The following is a 23,288-nucleotide window of genomic DNA, read 5'->3' on the forward strand; positions in this document are numbered from 1 at the left end:
GGCCATATTCAATTCTTCATTTTCTTCGCATATTTCCTCATTTCTGGAGGTCAATATATAATTCCTTTATATAAAAATGGTAGCAGATTGAAAATTATAGGGGTATTGCGAAATTAAGTATAATACCAAAGCTGTTTGAACTGCTGGTTTCTCGTAGGATATCCCATTTTGTCACACCTATTATTTCACCCTACCAAGGGGAGTCGACTTTGACCAACCTATTAGAACTGAAGTGTCATGCATATGATGGTTTTGTAAACAGATTTCAAACAGATGTAATTACACTGATTTTCGTAAGGCTTTTGATACTGTGTTTCCAATCAGTTCTTTCGAATTGGATAGCTTCCGTAAACAGAAAGTTTACTTTAATAATATTCTTTTCAAGGATATAGCTGCTTGAATTATTTAAATGATCTTCCATCAGTTATTCAGTCTTCAAGGAATTTAATGTTCGCAGATGATTTGAAGCTGTTTTGTAATTTGGATTCTCCATATCGGTCACTGTGCTTGCAGAGCGATCTGTACTCTCTGGTGGACTGGTGCAGTGTTAATGGCATAACGCTTAATCATAACAAGTGCAAGAAGTTATCTCTTTTCACGGCTAGACCTATTCTAGGTAACTATCATATACACTCAAAAAAGTGACCTAATGGTTAAGTTAAAATAAACAAAAATTGCAAAATTTTGCCCATGAACATTACACTAAGGAACAAGGGCAAACTTCTGACATATTAATGAGTGCAGTCCGATTCAAGTTTAAGCTCAAAGATAAGGGTCCTCCTTTTTACAGCCGAGTCCGAACGGCGTGCCGCAGTGCGACACCTCTTTGGAGAGTAGTTTTACATGGCATAGTACCTCACAAACGTTACCAGCATTAGGCGGGGAAAACCACCGCTGAACATTTTTTCTAATGGTCTCGCCAGGATTCGAACCCTGGCGTTCATGCTAACCTTGCGCTACGGTGGCCTCCAGTTCAAATAAACCACTTTCGAATAAAGTTGAACTTCATATAGCGCTTACGAAATTTTTATTCGTTTTTTAGTTAATGTATTTAGATCTAAAATATACAAACATGAAATAAACTTCATTATGGTTCAACGTTAAAAAATGGAACGAAATTATTCTTTACTCAGTGCATATGATGAACAATCGTGAAAGATATTTCGAACTGAAATCAACACGGATTTTCTTTTTTTAATAAGAATTTGTCTCAGTTATAAACCTTTAAAGGTTTCTAAGAGCATTTTATTTAGAGATTCTAACATGGATCTATTTATCCTATGGTAAGGGAAGTCAAAAATCAAACGTTCTTGCATCATGATATTCTAAGTTTTTATCATGTAGTTATTGTATGACTGACAAACAACGTGTTTAAAAATCACCTTTATAATTGCATTAAAGCTACATTTGGCATTACTGATAAGAATGGATGTAATCATCTCTGTTACAAAATCTGTCAATCTAAGCTTATTTTAAACAAAATTTAAAGTTAAAACTTGTAATTGCATTAAATTTACTCAAATATACTCAAATTTTAGAAATTTGTAAACTATTTTAAACGAATATTTATTTAATTTGAGGAATATAGGTTTATAGGAAGCGTTGAACTCAACATAATAATATGTTTATATTAGGCAAATAAAAACGTTGTTTGCTAAAGGATTATTTAACCTGTTGAGGAGAAATTTGGTTAAGTAAAATGACTTCCCAAACCCAAGTTAATGAACTACTTGCGACTAATTACAGATGAGTAAATCTTACAACCAATTTGCATTTTTTCCTTGTTTTAATCAAAATTTAACTAAATTAGATTAAAATTTGTTAACTTATTTCGAATAAGAGTTTTAATTGATTTTATGCACACCCTTTTTTCTGAGTGTAGGCTCTTATAAATTGAATAACGTAGATTCCTTTACAGACCTTGGTGTTATTTTGTATGGTAGATTGCGTTTTAATTTGCACATTGACTCGTGCATCATTAAGGCAAAGTCGTTGTTGGATTTTATAAAACGGTGGTCCAAGTAATTCGATGATCCTTATGTAAGCAAGCGTTTGTTTACAAACTTAGTCCGATCTACATTGGAATACGGTTGTGTGGTTTGGGACCGATTCCACAAGTGCTACTCAGATAGGATTGGAATTCGGTTGAAATTCTTCCCCCTACGAGAATCGATTGATACTTATGGACTTACCAACGCTCGAAAGGAGGCTCTTGATGCTCAGAGCCGTATTTATTGTGAAATTATTGCGTGTTCAGATTGACTCCCAATTCCTAACTGGTGAATTTAATTTTGATACTCCTCTCCGAAATAATCGACAATTCATACCTCTTAGAAAACCTTTAGTGAGATCTATTGGGTTGCCTAAAAAGTAATTGCGGATTTTTTAAAAGAAAGTAAATGCATTTTAATTAAACTTAGAATAAACTTTAATCAAATATATAATTGCCATTTTGTTCGATAACCTTTTGCCATCTTCCTGGCAAATTTAGTATTCCACGCTCATAGAACTTCTGGCCTTTATCTGCAAAAAACTGAACCAAGTGCGATTTTATAGCCTCATCATTGCCGAAAGTTTTACCATTTAAGGAGTTCTGCAAAGATCGAAATAATTGCGTTGTCCTGGTGGAATATGACACCTTTACGATTGACCAATTCTGGTCGCTTCTCCTTGTAAACATCCGAATTAATCGTTTGGTTCCTTAGAAGCAGCTCAAAATATACCACACCCTTCCTATCCCACCAAACAGACAGCATAACCTTCTTTTGGTGGATATCAGCCTTTGAAGTGGTTTGAGCTGGTTCACCATGCTTGGACCATGATCGTTTTTGACTAACGTTGTTGTAATCAATCCATTTTTCATCTCCAGTTATGATTCGTTTTAAAAACGGATCGAATTCATTGCGTTTAAGCTGCATATCACAAGCGTTGATTCGGTTTGTTAAATGAATTTCTTTCAATACATGTGGTACCCATATTAAAATTGACGCCAAACAAACAAATGTAAACAAAATTTCGCGCACTTTTTTTCTAAAGCAAGCTAAAAGTAACAGCTGATAACTGACAGAAGAAAGAATGCAATTACAGAGTCACAAGCCGTTGAAAAAATTTGTAAACGCCGACAATATTACTACTATATTACCGACAATTACTTTTTGGGCAACCCAATTATTAGGAATTAAACAATCCGTTTCGCTCTTTGTGTGATGTGTATAACAAATTGTATAGTAGTATATCCTTCACCGATCCTATTAATGTAATAAAAAATTCTATCCTTCGTCTATAGTTTGTTGTAGAAGTTCCCAGAGAAGACTGTTCGTCTTATTATCCTTTCATTGTTGAGTAATATCTATGTTGCTTAAGATGTGGAAATTACTGTAGCCAGTATTACCCTAACCCTCTACTAACCCTCCACAGTTCGGACTTTGGGGTGTACGCATCCCTACGTAATGGGAGGTGGCCCCCTAGGTCGGCGACAGCGGGTGCGAGTGGCGTGGGAACAAAAAAAAAAGTAAAACTTAAAGCAATAATACAACGACATTTCATTGGAATAGATAATGCCAGAAGCAGGGCTGCGGAGTCGAGCAATTTTGCCCGGAGTCAGAGTCGAAAAAATTATCTCGACTCCGACACCGGACAAAGTAGTAAAAAATATTTCAACCAAAAGAACTCTAAAAAATTTGTAGAACAAAAAAAAATTAATGTTGTTTTTATAATAGACTGTTGGTGATTGGTCATTTGGTTTTTTATTTAAATTATTTAATGATATGTCGTATATAAAAATCGTGTTTGTTTTTCATTTGGATATAATATATCTTGAAAATGCATTCCTTTGAAATATTGATAAAAAAAAAACAGAAAGACCTCGAGCTTAAATGGAAAAACAGCAAAATTAAACAGTAAAACAGTCATAATTTCAGGGAAATTTTTCTTAGAGGAACTTTTATCGAAATATTGTTGTTAGAGATATATTATTGATGTGTTGTCATTAAAGAAACTTTCAATAAGATTTTTACAAAAATGTCATTGAAATTTAAAACAAAAGTTAAAAGTTTTATTAAAATTGTGTCTAAAGGAAAAATTGTATTAAATGTTTGTCTAAAGAAAAAAATGTCATTCGAATTTTGTGTTAAGAAAACAATTTCATTAAAATTTTGTCCTTAACATTAAAATTTTGTCTTTAGAAAAATTTAAGATAAATGTCAATAAAATATTGTTTGAATATATCCTTGAAATTTTTTGTTTAGAATTTTTTTTTATTAAAATAATTGTTTGAAAAAAAAACTAAATATATATTAAAAAGTGTTATTTCGAAATAGTTTAAAGCAGAAAAAATTATGATGTGATGAAATGAAATAGATACATTCCAAACGGAACAATTTTGAGAACATGGTAGAAGGTAGGCGTGGATTAATCAACATTCTTTTATTTTAATCTGTTATTATCTCTATAGTATGCAGTATTCCTTCGTATGGATCTAGATTTCGTGGTATTTTGCGCAAAATGCTAAGATTATTATTTATTAAGATTCACTTTGCTATGGATATAAATTATTTCGTTCATTATACTTTGTATACATTACACTTCGTCTACGACGATATATGTAAACCACCTTTCGTCAAAATCCGGTGAAAAATGCATACCGTATGCCCCATAGCAGCTATATCGAAATATGTTCCTATTTGGAACATTCTCTCAATTTTGGAGAACAAAATATTGGTCTTTTAAGTAGCTTTATTTAAAAATAAACCGACACTGATGTCGAAAAGCCTAACATAACTCACTGTGTCAAATTTCAGTGAAATCGGATTATAAATGCGCCTTTTATGGGGCCAAGACTTCAAATCGAGATATCGGTTTATATGGCAGCTATATCCAAATCTGGACCGATTTGGGCCAAGTTGCGGAAAATGTCGAAGGGACTAACACAACTCACTGTCTCAAATTTTGGCGAAATCGGACAATAAATGCGACTTTTATGGCCCCAAAACCTCAAATCGAGAGATCGGTTTATATGACAGCTATATCCAAATCTGGACCGATCTGAGCCAAATTAAAGAAGAATCTCGAAGGGCCTAACACAACCATACTATCCCAAATTTCGGCTACATCGGACAAAAAATGCGCTTTTTATGGGTCCAAAACCTTAAATCGAGAGATCGGTCTATATGGCAGCTATATCCAAATCTGGACCGAACTGGGCCAAATTAAAGAAAGACTTCGAAGGGCCCAACACAACCTGCTGTCCCAAATTTCGGCGACATCGGACAATAAGTGCGGTGTTTATTGGCCCAAAACATTAAATCTAGAGATCGGTCTATATGGCAGCTATATCCAAATCTGAACCAATCTGGGCCAAATTGAAGAATTATATCGAAGGGCTTAACAGAACTCACTGTCCCAAATTTCAGCAAAATCGGATAATAAATGTGGCTTTTATGGGCCTAAGACCCCAAATCGGCGGATCGGTCTATATGGTAGCTATATCAAAATCTGGCCCGATCTGAGCCAAATTGAAGAAGGATGTCGAAAGGCCTAACACAAATCACATCCGCCCTAAATCGGCGGATCGGTCTATATGAGGGCTATATCAAGATACAGTCCGATATAGCCCATCTTCGAACTAACCTGCTTATGGACATAAAATGAATCTGCAAAAAGTGTCAGCTCATTATCTTTATTTTTAAAGACTGTAACGTGATTTCAACAGACAGACGGGCAGACGGACGGACATGGCTAGATTTTCGTCTTAGGTTTTTACGCTGCTCAAGAATATATATACTATATAGGGTCGGAAATGGATATTTTGATGTGTTGCAAACGGAATGACAAAATTAATATACCCCATCCTTCGGTGGTGGGTATAATTAATATTTTAAAGCAATATATTACATGTTTTATCCGAAATTTAACCCAATAAAATAAAATGTTTTTTATTAATGAAAAAAATAACAATCATTTCGTTTTATTAAATTTGTAAAAGTGTTATTTTGGAGAAGGGACAACTTTCAAATAAATTGGTTTATTAAGTTAAGGACTGGTTGTGCTTTCGCAAAAGTAGAACAAATGTACCGTAAATGTAAAGAGGCAATTATGCTTTTTGCAAAAAGTAGCATTTGACATTTCAAACAAACCAATTTTTTTAACTAAAAATTCTTGAAGGTGAGATAGGGTCGACGTCGAAGAACTTCAGGCATAACTCAAGGGCAGGTTGGAAAAGACGGCTCTCCACGCAGTGATGCGAGAAGTTGAGACGTCTGTCCATCTGAAGGAGTACGCGATGGTGGTCTTCTCGAATATTGAGAGGGCATTTAACAACGAGGAGATTGGTCGACAGTCACCGCCCCGAGCCGCACGGGGAGACAGAAAACGGCCAAGGTTCCCTTCTGGACACTATGGATGCGGTGGGCAGACAGAGGAGGGTTTCAGGAGATAGGGACTGGGTTGCGACTATACTACGACACACACAACATTTCCGGGAGAGCTATGTGTCATACTGATAGACACAAAAGAAATTCTGGGAAGGGATTTACACTTTTCGAAATCAGTTTTTGTTGCTCGTGTTGTAGCCATATTTGTATGTCAAGCTCGTTCCGGTCTATAGGGCCGATCGCCGCGGGAACGTTATGACCATTGGTTATTAGAAGACGCCAATAGATCACCTAGTCACATCGAGTATCACAGGCACTCAGTATTTAAGTAAGAGCCGTTGCCGCCCGGCCTCTCACTGAGACTCTCCCTTCGATACCGCTGGATGTCCACAACTGCAATTGCAACTACTCCTATACGAAGCATTCCACTAACCGCAACCTGAGCTTCTCGTAATGACGATGAACACCAAACAAATTGGAGCTCAGAATTTCAACTGATGTGGTGCTTATAATCATTTCATTCCGCGTCGAAATCAGTATGCGTATATGGCGGCCCTCAAGGCCGTGGGCTCAAGTACAGTGAGGTCAAAGTGCGTGGCGGAGTGTGTGAAATCCCTGAATAGATCCCAGTTTCATGACATAGTACTAACATGGATTAACGGATGCGACAGCGCCGTATTGGCTTGTAGTAATTTCTTGTTATCACATATGTCTCACTTTTTTCATAACATTAACCTTTCACAACAGGCCAGACTGGCCACCTTTTCATGGTGGGCTACCCATTCAATCTTAATTATGAACAATAAATTCCACAGAAAAATCGCAGAATCGAGGAATGGCAGTTTTCTGAACATACATTTTTGGTTTTGAAATTTCTTCAAACTTCAAATTTTATCAGCTGACACGAAAACGCAACGTAAAATTTTGATTTCACTGAATTCGACTTTCCGGTTACGGTCAACAGACGTTCGGTAATCGTTTGCATGTGTTTTCAGAGAGCAAAACAAAACAGCTGATACGTTTTCCTACATTTACGGTATGTTTACGAGATCATAACCAGGCCTTCAACAATTGGATTTTTGAGCTTGTCATAAATCCAAACTACAAAATTCTTAATTAAAAATACAAATTTGTTTTTAGGTCCGATTTCAGCGAATTTTGTAATTGAATGTACAGATTTCCTAATTAAACCGCGTTTTTCATTTTTTCTGTGTACGACATGCCAACAATTGATGATATCAGTGTTGCCATCTATGCGGATAATGCAAATTTCGTTTGCGTGCACGAATCACCAGTTGATGCGTCATGTAAGATTCAAAATCAATAAGCCAATATTAAATGGAATATCCAAGTAAATGCGGAAAAATCAACACACGTTACTTTTATATTGAGACGAGACATTTGTTCACCAGTATTTCTAAATAGAATTTTAACGTAATTGAAATAAATTACTAATTATAAAATGTTCATTAATACGTAAGTCATGTATTATAAATACTTTATCTAATGCCAATCTAATGCTATTTTTCATTCATTTATAAAATTTGTTAAATATTGTACAATGGATTGCCAACAATGAATATCAAAACAAAAAAAATTTCGCCCCGCCCTTGGAAGAATAGGAATTCCTTGGTGCAATCCCGATTTTTGGCACTGAACTCCCGACCTCTTGATTATAGCACCTGGCAAGCCTAACTGTCATACACAGTACATACTTTCCCCAAAACACTGGATTTACTGTTGCAGGATATAGTACGTGTGTACCTAAGTGTCAGTGTGTTGGTGTACAAGTACACTAGACTTTGCTTCTCTCTGCCAGCGTGTATATGAAAACTAGAAATTTTCACTTTAGTCGAGGTAGAGATGTGGGACAGATACGTTGTTGTGAAAAAAGCCAAGCGAATATTTTAATATTTTTAGACCAATAATTTTATTAACAAATTTAGCCGATTTTGTATAAGATTTTTTTTGTATTGAAACCTACACAATAACTACAACTAATATTTACACTTTTGGCAATATTACTTTAAGAAATTGTGAAAAATCCAGCGAAAATTTCTCTACAAGAACTGTGCAGCAATAGGAATGGAAATATGTGACGCCCTTTATAAGTGTGTTACTGATTGAAGTTTATCGCTAAACCCAGAATCACTTCTCACTGATTACGAGTCTATTAAGATTTAAAATTTTCTTTTTCAATTAAACGGGTTAAGATAAGTCGATAGAAATCTCGCAGTTGCACAAAAATAAATCGGAGTTTTTGTATCCGAAATAGCAATGTATCAAAATAAAATGGATCAGTTGTGTATAAAAAATGAAATAAAATACCTTTGTGTACATACGATATAGACGACCAAGGGAGCGAACGTACGAACGAATCCACAGCAGCCCAACGTATACACAGTGTATATTCCACACACCCAACCGTACACATCCGCTGGAATGTGTTTGCGTGTGTTCCATTGAAAGGCGATTAAGGCAAGGCATACTTTTGGGAGCGGTATTTCCTGTTAATGTATGTCTGCCTGTGTGCCAATGAATGTCTGCCCCGTTGCGTTAGGCGCGAGACACCACCGCAAGCAGCAAGAGCAAGCAGAGTGAAGGTGCTAGTAGCAGCGCAGTAACATAGTGTTCAGCATTCTCCATTATGAGTGAGTACAACTAATGTTATCAAACATGAGAACTGTTTATGATGTGTGTGTGTGTACTTGGCATGTGTGTTTGGATTGCAAAAAATGCTGTTCAGGAACCGTAGAGATGTGATGCCAATTCAGCGCATTGAGATAAACTGAGAGCAAGAGATAGAGAAACAAAGATGGGCCTAGAGATGTCTGTACACGAAGAGCATAGGAGCGCAAAGAACAGAAAACGTCTTCCGGCGTACTCGTTTTGATTAATGTAAAACGAATTACACTAACGTCGCACAATGGTTGCGAAATGAATTTTACAGCACAAAATGCCAATTTTTCGATTTCAATGAATTAAATGTTTAATATCCTTGATGTGGCTTATGTGAAATCAAACATTATATGGTTTTTTCGAAAAAGCTTATCTTTGAAAATGAGTGCAGAATGAAATTGTGACGTCTGTGCTGTTTACAGGTGGGGCTTAAATAAATGTTTGGTAAGGCGCTATATTTTAATCAAACTGGAATTGTAGAGAAGAACTTTCTAGGGTCAAAATGGGTGAACGAGATTTGACTATCAACAGAAAACTGAAATGTCCTTTTAGGATTATATTTACATTTGTCTTCATCTGTCTCTTGAACCCTTTTTTTATTCTAATAAATATTGTCATGAAAAATGTGACTTTGCCCACTCTCATTCAAAGAAAGGGGGGCAAACTTCTCACATATCAATGAGTGCTGTCCGATTGAAATTTAAGCTCAATAAAAGGGACCTTTTTTATAGCCGAGTCCGAACGGCATGTCGCAGTGCGACACCTCTTTGGGAATAAGTTTTTACATGACATAGTACCTCACGAAAGCCGTCAGCACTAAGAGGGGATGCCCACCGCTGAAAATTTTGCTGAACCCTGGCATTCAGCGTCATAGGCGGACAAAGTAACCTCTGCGCTACGGTGGCCTCCTATATTATTGCCGGTATTATGTTCACTATTCTCAGCAATTTGTCGCTAGCTACTATTGAATCGACTCCAGTTTAAAATTGTAATTTAAGATGCAATTATGGATGTGCTTGTGTGCAATAAACAAATTGATATTAATAAAGACTTTTTGTGTTATGACATTTCTGCGTATCGTTATAAGCAAGCAATCCGACGTTGGCAAATTTTTTTTCAGTATAGAAAGATCAACGGCCATCAAAACTAGCGTAAGGGGCGTTACCGTTACAATTAGCGAAAATTGCAGACGAATCTCTGGATTGCCTGACAATTGCCTATGTGAACATGATAATTATCGACATGAGACTTCAATTTCTTCACCTGACGTATATTTTAACGGGCGTTATCGTTATACCACAAAGAACATATTTATGAGTGGAGAGACGTGTTTTCATTTCGCTGCTCAAATACCTATTAGAAAAAAATTTAAAGGCTTTTTGGAGTAGGCTCAAAATGAACTCCAAAAACCCAACAGCTGCAGTGGTGGCGTCAAACCGTAGCATGTTGTCCTCCCCTCCTATAGGTGTGGGTGCCTTAGCACAACAACAACGCACAACTAGTGGCCAAACTAATAAATGAGGAAGAGACGGATAAACCAGAGGGATGCAAAGTTCGTCCTCAGACTTTAATTAGAGGTGGTGTTTCCGACTCAGATTCAGACAGCGACAGTGCCAACGAAAAAGTCATCGCAGCTGAATCGAGAGATGAGGTCAATGGGACGACGGCAGAAATGAGCGATGGCTTTGCTAAGCTCACAAGCGAACCGAGAAAGCGATCCGGTGCACGACGAAGGAGACAGAGGAGTATATACCGGCAGCGCAATCGGGCCAGGTGCAGGATGCTGGAAGGGATAGACTGACATTCCAAGCACTTCTACGGAAGGTGGAAAAAGAATCAGATTTCCCGAAGAGCATAACACTTTCAAAATGCTGAAGAAGAAAAAGAGTTCTCCGCTTTCAAGTACTCTGGGAAAACCAAGCCAGCCATCCCGCAATGGAGACTCTAGACAGTGTCCTGCGGAGGTAGACAAAGCCGGAACAGGAACGAAAGAAGCGCGCACGGCCCCTGAGTCTTCATGGAAGACTGTGACTTCCAAACTAAGGCCACATCCATCACAGAAGGGGAAGATGGTCGCTGAGAATGGTAAGGAGTCGCCATCTTACGCCAGGAAGCACAACAGATATGAGCTGACTTATGCAGTCATCAATATCGGCTGTGCATCCGGTAGGATTCCACTAGACCATCGGTCCCAAGTGGAGGATCTGATTAACGATCGGATTTACGAACATGTGTGGAACTCTGTAAAGGTCCACCCATACAAATGAAGAGCTGCTAGTAGAGGGGACATCTTTACGCTGCGTTTTGCATTGGCGGAATATATTGATATCGTCAAACAGCTCGTTAGAGGTATTCCCGCTCCCTGGGAGGGCCCAAAGCTCGACATGGTTAGGAAGATGGACATCCCACAGCTCACAAAGGCAACGATCTTCATCATTCGCTACGGAATGATGGAAGTCTTAAAAAAGCAAAACCAAGAATTGGTCGTGGAGAAATGGGAGGTTTTCCACATGTACGAGAAGGAGGAAGGAACTTTCTTTGTGGTGGACATTGATCAAGTCTCCGTGACAAGTTTGACTAAGACCAAAGGCATGACCGTCTTTTTCAAGATTGGGAAGACAAGGATAAACAAATATCCTCATATTGAGTCATCAGGCGGTGCAGTGGCGGAACATCCAATAACGCCTAACGGCGGACTCCAATTACGCCTAACGGAGGACTGATGGAGGACCAATGATTGAAGTCATCCAGATAAACCTCCACCGGAGCGAGACAGCTAATCACGCTCTGATGGAGAAAATCAGCAAGGGCAAGTTTCTTATCGCCTTAATTCAGGAACCATGACGAAACGGAAAAAAGTTTCTGGACTGATCCATATCAACTACCAATTATTCTATGCTAACACTGGTACTCGGCTGAGGACCAGCGTTATTTAAAATCAAAATTTAAATTATCTATTTTCCCCAGAGTTGTCAACGTCGGATACGACAGTGATGAGACGGCGAGACAGGGAGGCGGTGGAGTATACCTAGTATTACCTATCTGCAACGGTTGGTGAGGAAAGAAAAACAGACAGAAAATGAGACAACGTGAACTCTCACCACATTTCGTGGGGTAGTACCAATATTTATAAGCGGGGCCAAGCCCTGTCAGAATTCTTGAATACTAACGATCAAATAACACTTAATATTGGTAACGCCGCTACCTTTGTTAATAGGATTAGTTAGGAGGTTTTAGATGTGATAATATCTTCGGAAAATCTAATCAATGAGGTACAGAATTGGAGGGTCTCCATGGAGTATTCCTTCTCAGACCATCGCTACACTAGGTTTAGAACAGCACGGCCAGTGCCGAATCCCATAAGCTTCCGTAATAAGTTGAAAACCAAATGGCCAAAATTCGGATGACTACTCAGAAGAAAACTTGGTCAAGATAATTTAGATCCAGGCATAGAAGATACTAGCGACAATGTCAACAGATTACGACTGCACTAGTGGAGTCTTTCGAAGATAGTTGATGGTCGAAAAAAACGGAAGTATATCGGGATGTGTATTACACACGGCTCAAGGAATACAATAAGATTGCCAGAGCGGTAAAGCGTGCCTCCTGGAAGCTATTCTGCGACCAGGTTGATAGCGTTAATGACGCTGTCAAGATGAAAAAGTTTCTCACAAAAACCCATGCCCAAACTGAAACGTTAGTAGACGACATTGGACTAAGAGAAGAAAAAACGGAGAACATGTTGAGGCTTTTGATAAAACGCATTTTCCACAGGATACGACGGGGAATGCGTTTTTCAAGATTCCGTTGACGCCGGAATCTTGAAATAATGACGTTGATCGAAGGCTTATCATAACGGAATTTATGGTGAAGGAATCCTTGAGGAGCTTCAAACCATTTAAGTCACCCGGGCCTGATAGAATATTTCCGGTGTTACTACAAAAGGAGGCCGACTATCTGGCGCCTCAACTTGCCACTATTTTCAAAGCGTGCCAAGGACTTGTATATACTCGGAAAGCCTGGTAGGAAGCAAGGGTGGTATAAAGAGTAGGACATCCAGCGAACTTCTTAAATACAAATAGTATGCCTATGTCAAGGAAAGGTCGGTGGAGATGAATAAACTAGAAGAATCCTTCGATGTCAAGACGTACAAATTGGCGGTTTGCATTGACATTGAGGATCGTTTGTTAATGTGCGGACCGACACATTGATCCAATTCTTAGACCAGTACCGGATAGACCGGGCTCTTAGAGACTGGATAAACCATATGCTAAGGAACAGGTGGATAACTTGCGGGTTACATGACAAAAATATAAGGATGAAAGTGGCACAGGACACGCCACAGGTGGCATTTCATCGCCACTCTTTTGTGTGATCACCATAAATAACCTATTGCGGATGCTGACTGAGTTGGGGTTTGAACCCGTCTGCTATGCAAACGATACTACTTCTAAGGGGTAAGGAACCGAACCAGCAATGTAGAAGGGCCGAAAAGATCTTGCATGTGGCATATGACTGGGTTAGACCCAGGTGTCTCAATGTTAACCGAGAGAAGACTGAAATATGCCTGTTGACGAGGAAGACGAAGATGGGCCAATTTAACGCACCACGTTTCATCAATAAAACTATTTTGATATCTGACGAGGTCAAATTCTTAGGATTGATCTTGGATAGCAAACTTAATTAAAAAAGAGTTACATGTCAAGACCGTATTAAGAAGACTCACAGATGTTCGGCACTATGTAGACGGGTCGTAGGCTAGAAATAGGGCCTGAGGATAGTCAACGGGCTCTACAGAATCGTGAGTAGACCAATACTTACTTACGCCTCTTTAGTTTGGTGGACTGCTATGGAGAAAAGTGGAACGTTGGGACCAAACAACGGGTTCTGAGAACATGTTGTCTTGGCTTTGGCGGAGCAATGAGGACCACGTCTACTAGGGCACTGGAGACTACACTATATATATCCGACCCATGTACATACAGGTTAAATGTGAGGCAGCCACTGCGGCGGAACCCAAGTATTGCCGTTTGTAAGATCATGTTACACGGATGGATCAAAGCCAGACTGCCTAACCACAATATGGTCCTGCAGGCGACGATCCGGGTGGTGTAGTACTAACGCGAGGACGTCGAGTGTGAACATCTTTGCGAACAGTAAAATGGCTACAAGGGCAGTAACAACCAGAAGGGTAAGGTCACGAACAGTCTTGTAGTGTAAGAAGAAGATTAATGCCTTCTCTGAGGATAGCGCGATCCGTATCGTTTGGCCATAATGGAGTAAGGGGGAATGAAATGGCAGACGATTTGGCAGTGAAGGCCAGAGGACTGCCGTCGATAAACCTGGTTAACCCGGTTACTCTGATAGAATGATAAAGGGAGGTTTTTTAAGAGCTATCGGAGAGTTAAAAAAAAACACATAAAATTCATGAAATCTTTAATTGAATCGAAGTTTCGAAGAATCGTTTGAAGATTATTTCATGCAAATGTTGACTGTGACTGCATTTTGGCATACTCTTTCCAACATTCTCATAAAACATTGCAGTATCTCATGAATAATTGCTTCAATGATGTCTTCCAATGCGTTAATTAAAGCTCAAAGCTTTAACATAGCCCCGCAAAAAATAATCTAAAGGCGTTAAATCGCACGATCTAGGCGGGCAATCGACTGGTCCCGAACGTAAGACTGGTCGCGAAATAAAATGTTCACCGAACTCGCTTCTCAATAAGTCCATTGCGCGTGCTGTGTGGCATGTGGCACTGTCTTGTTGGAACCACATGTCAAGCTCTTGCATTTTTGGCAAAAAACAGTCGGATATCAGCTCACGGTAGCGCTCACCATTCACAGTTACGTTACGATTCGCATCATCTTTGAAGAAGTACGGTACAATGATGCCGCCAGCCCATAATCCGCACCAAACTGGGACTTTTTCTGGATGCATTGGAAGGTTTAGCAAGATCAGTCAGATCTTCACTCCAAAATCGACAATTCTGCTTATTCACGTAACCATTGAGACAAATAGAGCTTCGTTGCTCAATGGAAGAAGCGCGTGATCGGCTTAGAATCACTTTTTGATTCGATTTAGCCATGTCCGCAATCAAGCCATGTCTTGTAATAAAGGTTCAGGTCACATTTGTTGTCCGACTGTAGTAAAATTTTGCACAACTCATTTTGTTGATACAAGGACGAACGCTATTGATCTTGATAATAATCGCCTCAGATTTAGATATAGCTCCCATCAGGGAGCCCGAAAATTTTTATAAATATTTTTTTCTAGAGATAAAATTTCAATAAATTTTTCTTACAAAGGCTAAATTTTAACGATTTTTTATAGATTAAGTTTCAATTAAAAATCTCTAAAGACAAACTTTTGACCAGTTTTAGACGTACCCCGAGAATATTTTTTAAAGCCAAAATTTCAATTAATTTTTTTGCATTTTGCGACAGTACATTTTGCCTTTTTTTCTTTATATATTGTTTTTCTTTTTCACCTAGGAACAAAAACAAATTCCATTTTGAATAGAACTCTGAAATTATAAAATGAATTATTTTCTATGCTAAAGTTAAACTTTAAAAAGATTTTTTCTGAAGACAACATTTAAATGAAATTTTTTCTAAAGACTAAATTTCAGTGAAAAAATGTCAATGCAACTTTCTGTAGGCAAAACACATATCTTTTCAAAATGTCAATAATTCTTTTTTAAAGACAAAATTTTAATATATTTTCTCTTAAAGAAAGATTTCAATCAAACGACAACATTTTCCTAAAATAATTTCTAAAGACGTATTTCAATAATTATTTTTAAAGACAAAACTTTAATGAAATTTCCTTCAAATACAGAATTGCAATGTAATTTGAAATTGAGATTGGGACATGGCATTTTTGCAGAAATTTTTTAATAATAATTGTTCCGAAAGACAAACACTAAACAAAAATTTCTCTAAAACTTAGGTTATGTTATGTTGAAAAGAGGGTGTGGATATTAATCCGCCCATTCCACTATGGACATACAACTAAACCAGTTATCGGCTTGTTGTGCGTTCTAAATACTATAAAGTAACCTCGAAAAAGAAAATCTAATGGTGATTTCGAATCTGCAAAAAATGTTACACTAATGTTGCACTTAAACGGGACAACATTTTGCAAATGTCGCCCCAACCCTCTCATAATGGTACACTTTTTGCGTTTTCAATCGAACATATTCATGTGTGCATATGTAGTCATTTCGACCAAATAATTCGGTAAAAATTTCATCCTCGCCTTGGGATGAGGAACTTTCTATCAAAACATCTAATATGCCTTTAGCTAAATAAAACGCGGTCACTTTTCCATTTTAATATATATTAATTTTTAATATTTGGCCGCTTTTTTCCAAACATTCCACAAATTTTGTCTTCTTCTGTTCAAACAAAATTTGCTTAAATGATAGCCGCTGATTTTAAGTGCGACATTCTTCACCGTAGACTTGGCACGGTGTAAGAAATGCAACATTTTTCTACTCTCTGTAGGCAACACCATTCAAACGAACACTACACCCTGTGGTGGGTTTACATTTTTTTGGAAAAACGAACACAAAATTTCAAATTCAGTGCAACATGCTACACTTTTTTGCACAACTCTAGTTTGTTTCCTTTAACTCTAGTTTTATTTTTTAATTGAAATTTTATCTGCAGAAAAAATATTACTTAAAAATTGGCTTACAATAAAATATTTTGTTGTTAGTTTGAAAAAGCTTTAGTTAAATGAATATGGTTCGCAAAGAATATTTAGTAATATTTAGTTATAAACTATTTGAACTAGCCCATCCGTTGTGCCTTCTACAAAACACAGAATAAAAATCTTATATATAAAAAACAATTTGTGTTTGTTTGTGTGTTCCTTATAGACTCAGAAACGGCTGAATCGATTTTCGTGAAATTGAAATCACTGATGGTGCATAATGATCCCGTGGTGAAAATTGGGTATTACATGTTTTGATATCTAATTTTCAGAAACTTATCTCGGAGATGAGTGGCACGATTTAAACGATATTTTGTGTGCTCTCTTATAGTAACCTACAAACAAAAATTTGATATCCAAAATTTCGGATGGGTTACCTAGGGGGGCGTCTCACCCCCAAAACCTACCAAATATATATATACACCAATCACGGCAATATGGGACTCAAATGAAAGGTATTTTAAATTAGACAACGTATCTGATATCCAATTGTCGGACCAAGTGTTTGGGGAACCACCCCAACCCCAAAAAACACCGCCCAAACAGGACTTATTTATATGGGGCTTAAATAAAAGGTATTTGAGTGTAGAGTACGAATCTGATATCCAGATGTGGGACCAAGTGTTTGGGGGCCGCCCATCCCCGAGAACATACCTCAGAGAAGACAAATTTACGACCATAGCAATATGGGGCTCAAATGAAAGGTCTTTGGAAGTAAAAAAAACACCCCCCAAACCAACCGAACATGTTTGCCGACTATGGAAAAATGGGGCTTAAATGAAAGGTATTTGGAAGTAGACCATGAATCTGATATCAACATTCGCGATTAGAAAACGAATTTTATATCCAATTGCAATGTGGGGTTCAAATAAATGATATTTGAAAGTATATCACGATGCTGATAATTTTTGGGCTAAGAGCTTCTGGGTGTCAAATGACAGGTATTTGGGAGTAGAGCGCAAATTTTTTATATAATTTATGATATTCAAATGTGTGACAATGTATTTGGGGCACCGCCCCTTCCTCAAAGAGTACAAATTTACCGACCATGGCAATATGTGGCTTAAATGACAGGCTTTTGAGATTGGAAAACTAATTTCATAACCAATTGTTGGAACCAAGTGTTTTGGGACGCTTCATCCCATAAACTCCCCTTAAACCAATGGCAATATGAGGTTAAAATAAATGGTATTTGAGAGTAGAGCCTGGTGCTGATATATTTTTCGGGTTAATTTATAAACTTCTAGGTATCATGGGTGTATCTTCAAATATACTCCAAATCGTCGGCATACACCACTTGCCAATACCTTTCGTTTAACAACAAGTTAAGATTAAGTTAAGGGTGTTTGTTTTTTCATTTTTATATATTATTTGTTGGATTTGTACCCATATTGCTATTATCGGGTTATGTGTTCGATTGGTGGGAACTGAAGGAGGGGCGAACGCTAGAAATTTGACTTCATATAGCCATTTGAATTGCTGACCATACATAGAGTTTCTACATGTGGAGGAACGAATTTTTACTCCACCACCAAATATCCTTCATTTGAATATAAAGTTGCCATTATTGTGCTAAATGTCAGCTTATGTTAAAGGCGGACTCTTAGCCACTTGTTAAATGTTTGAATCTTACTGTCATATTCTTCTCCTAAAGCCCTTTGATTTAAACCCAGATTTGGATTCATCGGCAACATGTCCTTTCGAGCAGGTTTCGATGACCTTGAGATTGTTGACCCAAAATTTCAATGTCAAATTCCTGCTCTATTCTCAAATACCTTTAATTTTAGTTCCATAAACACTTGACATTATATTTTTATGACAGATTTGTTCTGCCTTCCATTCGAGACCCCATATTACCAGATCGCGCTACATGCCGTTTTGGATTGCTCAGTGGCAGGGCAATTTCTCACACAACCCCCTTCTAATATTGAAATATAAAGTGCACTATTTTCTTCTCATGATCATTTTAAACTACCTGAATATTGCAAGTAAAACTTAGTTGACACGAACATAGAAACATACAAAAATGTATGGATTTTTTACCTTAAAACCCATGGGAGCCACCCCATAATTTATGCAACAATACTGCACAATCCTTACTTTATTTGTTTTAACTCTCCTCTAACTAGTTATTTTGACTCCTTTTAATTACTTCAATGTTTCAATAAGTTTACTGTTGTATTTAACAGTTGCCGACACGATATATAAAATACAAAAAATTCCAAACTCCCAAAAGGCGCTATTACACGGCATGTCTTATGACATGCCACTTTTTGTTGTCACATCGTATTGAAAACTTTTGGCAAAATTGACCATTTACATACGATTCATCATTTTTGCTATCACATCCGTATGTTATTTTCGTATGACATAATCTAAAAATTTGAGCAAAAGCTGATTTTTTATGCGTGATAATTGTTAAAGAAGTGAGATAGCTGCATAGATGAATTTCACGAATTTGTGAAATCAATTTAAATTGGTGTTGCTTTCATTAGACTGACAACAAAAACAGCAGATTTCTTTGTGTTTTTGTCAGAAGGAATAGATCACGCTCTAATCGAGAAAAATTACTATAGTGCTATGATTGATGATGATTTTCATATGCTAGTTTCGTTTGCATGTATAACTCAGCATGTGCTAAATTTGACGTGTCATTAGACAACTAATAGAGCCTTAAGTACGGAAATGTTTTAAAATAGGAAAGATTTTTGTTAAATCTTATTAATCAGCAGACTTTTTTCTATCAGCGCGAGATATATAAAGGGTGATTTTTTTGTTCCACTGTCACACATCTTCAGTTTGGTCTATGATTTAACCATGAATCGTTTGCAAACGAAGACCGCTTCCAAACTATTGATTTTTTTTATTAAAATGCGTGCTCTGTTGAGAAAGTTCATCTGTCTCAATTGGTACGTAAATAAGCAGAATTATCGATTTTCGAGTGAAGATCAGTCAGAAGCATTGCAAGAGCTAAAAATGCATCCAGAAAAAGTCACAGATTGGTGGGGTTTATGGGCTGGTGGCTTCATTGGACTGTACTTCTTCAAATATGATGCGAATCGTAAAGAAACTGTGAATGGTGAAATCTTTATTTGGACCGTGCTATCGATCCAAATAAAGATTTCATAAATTTTTCAGAATTTTATGGATGTTTTTTTTTTTTTATTTTGAAAAACATTCCTATAGCTCTTAAAAAATCACCTTTAATTATACTTACGTTTGCCGCTAGGACATTTAAAATCAATTGTGGGGCATTTTTCTTGCTTTATCTCCAATAAATATGGAACACTTTAAGACGTATTATAAAATATGATGCAAATTATAAGCAAACTAGCTGGACCGGGCCCGCTCCGCTGCGCCTTCTTTTTATGGAACAAAATTTTCCTTGGAGTATTTATTTTCGACAATTAAAGAGCTTTTAGTGAAATACCATGCTACGGAAATAGTATATCGCTTGACCCTGATTCCTTTCATTTAAGCCCACATTGACATGGTCGGTAAATATGCCCGTTTAAAGGGTGTTTTGGGGAGTGGTCCCATAAACACTAAGTTCTGAAAATATATCAGCAACGTGCTCTATTCTCATCTATTTGAACCCCATATTGCCATTGGCCTCAAAATTGGATATCAAACTCGTTTTCTAATTTCAAATACCGTTCACTTAAACCCCTTATTGAAAAAGCCAGGAAATATGTTCGGTTTGGGTATGAGCCCTAAAAACTGTGAATATCAAGCTCCACTGTCTTGAAGTCCCAAACTGTCTTGGTGAGCAAATAGGTCCTACTTGTGGTTTGTTATGGTGGTGGGACGTCCCCTAGACAGTTGGTGCCGAATGTTGATGTCAGATTCCCTTCATTTGAGCTCCATTTTTCCATAGTCGGCAAACATGACGGGTTTCGGGGGTGTTTTGGGGGATGGGGCGGCCACTCAGTGACTTGGCTTTGAAAATATATATCAGATTCGTGTTCTACTCTAAAATACCTCTTATTTGAGCCTCATATTGCAATGGTCAGCTATTTGAGTCCCATATTGCTATGGTCATAAATTTGTCTTCTTTGGGGTACGTTCTCGGCGATGGACGGCCCCCTAAATATTTGGCTCCACATCTGGATATCAGATTCGTATTCTACACTCAAATACCTTTTATTTAAGCCCCACATTGACATGGCCGTTAAATATGCCCGATTTAGGGGTGTTTTGGGAAAGGGGTGGACCCCCAGAAACATTGTCACAGATTTGGATATAAGATTCGTATTTTACTCGCAAATACCTTTCATTTGAGTCTCATATTGCCATGGTCGGTAAATATGTCCGATTTAGGGGGGTTTTGGGGGTTGGGGTCCGACAATGGGATATCAGATACGTTTTCTAATCTTAAATACCTTTCATTCGAGTTCCATATTGTCGTGATTGGTGTATACATATATTTGGTAGGTTTTGGGGGTGGGGCGTCCCCCCCTAGGTACCCCATCCGAAATTTGAATACCAAATTTTTGTTTGTAGGTTACTATAAGAGAGATCTGGCGTTTCTGAAAATTAGGGTAGGTCCGTTCCCACTTTATATATAAAAAATGTAGTACCCTAATTTCACCACGGGATCATTATGCACCATCAGTGATTTCAATTTTAGGAAAATCGGTTCATTCGTTTCTGAGTCTATACCGAACACACAAACAAACAAACATTTATTTTTATATAAAATATATGACAATAGTTAGATGCGATTTTCACAAGACAACCTTTCCATCAAAAAAAGATTTCAGATCGGTTTGAATAAAGAAGTTCGAGGGTGAATTAGGCGATATCATTTCAGCAAAACGTAGATGGTAGATGTAGATTAAAATATCCAAGAATTATAGTTGCTTCATGTTTTCAGTTTACGTTAAATTTCATGGGAATAAAAGTCATTTAAAACCAATTGACTGATACAAACAATAACCTGTTGAAATCAAAAAGCTAGTTTGGGAGCAAATTTAAATGAGCGCAAAAGAAAAAATTTCATTAAAAAATCGCATCAGATTAGGATATAGCTCCCATATATATATTTTTCACACGATATGGCCTTTTAAGACTGTAGAAGCCAAAATTTCGGTCCGATCTTTACAAAATTTTGCATGAGGTGTTCTATTTGACGTCCCAATATGTGTGCATAATTTCATCAAAATCGGTCCAGATGTATATGTAGCATACATATGTATTTTTTAGCCGTATTCATCTTTGAAACTGCGGTAGCCAGAATTTGGGTCTTATTGCAAAAAAAAAAACAATCTTGCTGTTCTATTCGACATTTGAGTAAGTATACGAAATTAAAGTCTGACAAGATTTGGATATAGGTTCTATATATTAAAAGAAGTGGGTACTGGGTGGTGTAGGGTATTATATAGTCGGCTGCGCCCGACTTTAGCCTTTCCATAATGGTTTTTAAATATCTCTGTCCTTCATACATGAGAATTGTTCAAGAATAATATTTTTCACTGTCGTCTTTCATTTTCTGAATAAATTTCTGCATTTTATTTTTGCCCTCCATTTTCTTGGTTTGGCAAACTTAACGGGCGTTACGTACTAAAAACAGGCTGTTCTTATGGCCATCACCATCCTATGGTAGGACGTTTGTAACACCTTGAAATATTGAACTGCGACCCCATACCAAATATATATTCTTGATCGTTCGACATTCCGAGTCGATCTAGCCGTGTCCGTTCGCTCCTCCGTCGGTCGAAATAACGATAGCGGTCGAACGCGTAAAGGTAGCTGCTTAAAAAATAGCATATATACTTCTTATTGATGTAGATCGTTGGGGATTGCAAATGGGCCATATCGGTTCAGATTTGGATGTAGCTGCCTGTCTATAACTGATCTCCCAATCTCAAAATGTCAAACTTGAGCCCTGGAATTTTGGCCCGATTTCCAACAACTGTAGCAAATACGGTCCAAATCAGTCTATAACCCTGATATAGCTCCCATATAAAGTCGCAATTATTGCCCGATTTGGCAAACATTTTGCCCGGGAACTTTCGAAGTTTTTTAATGGACCCAATGAAAAAATTATTTGCAGAAATCCTACCAAACCCGACCAAATGTTCATGCGGTGTATGTTTTTTATACCCACTACCATAGCGTTGGCTCTATTGTCATTCCACTTGCAACACACTAAATTTTCCATTTGCAATCCTTCAAAGCATGCATTCTATATCGTCGTAATATTCAAAGATGATGTAGACGCGTCCGCCCGTCTGTCTGTCTGTGAAAATCACTCTACGGTCTATAGTTCAAAGGTGACCTACATCTGGACATAACACTCTTAATAGCGATCTCCCGAATTATTGAGTTCATAAAAATCATATTTTTGACTCGATTTCAATAAACAACCGTCCCTAATTTGGGTAGACCAAGATGAGCCCATAAATGCGAATTCACTACTCATTTCCGCCGTAGCATTTACTCCTATAACGCCGTAAATGGCAACACTGATTACAATTCTTACAGGGAGCACAATACCACAACAATTTCATTTGATT

At 37.5% G+C, this 23,288-nt stretch overlaps 1 protein-coding gene across 1 annotated transcript in view; it reads left to right on the forward strand.

Annotated features, from left to right (window-relative positions):
- Window positions 1-8,236: 8,236 nt before the first annotated feature.
- The window catches only part of LOC106093848 (muscarinic acetylcholine receptor DM1), a 69,194-nt gene continuing 54,142 nt past the window's right edge, over window positions 8,237-23,288 (forward strand). The window contains exon 1 of the mRNA XM_059370042.1: window positions 8,237-9,022. The gene's annotated coding sequence lies outside the window, so the exon portion shown is untranslated. The remainder of the gene's footprint in view (window positions 9,023-23,288) is intronic.

The sequence above is a fragment of the Stomoxys calcitrans genome, chromosome 5, assembly GCF_963082655.1.
Source record: "Stomoxys calcitrans chromosome 5, idStoCalc2.1, whole genome shotgun sequence".
In the NCBI taxonomy this organism is placed as follows: Eukaryota; Metazoa; Arthropoda; class Insecta; order Diptera; family Muscidae; genus Stomoxys; species Stomoxys calcitrans.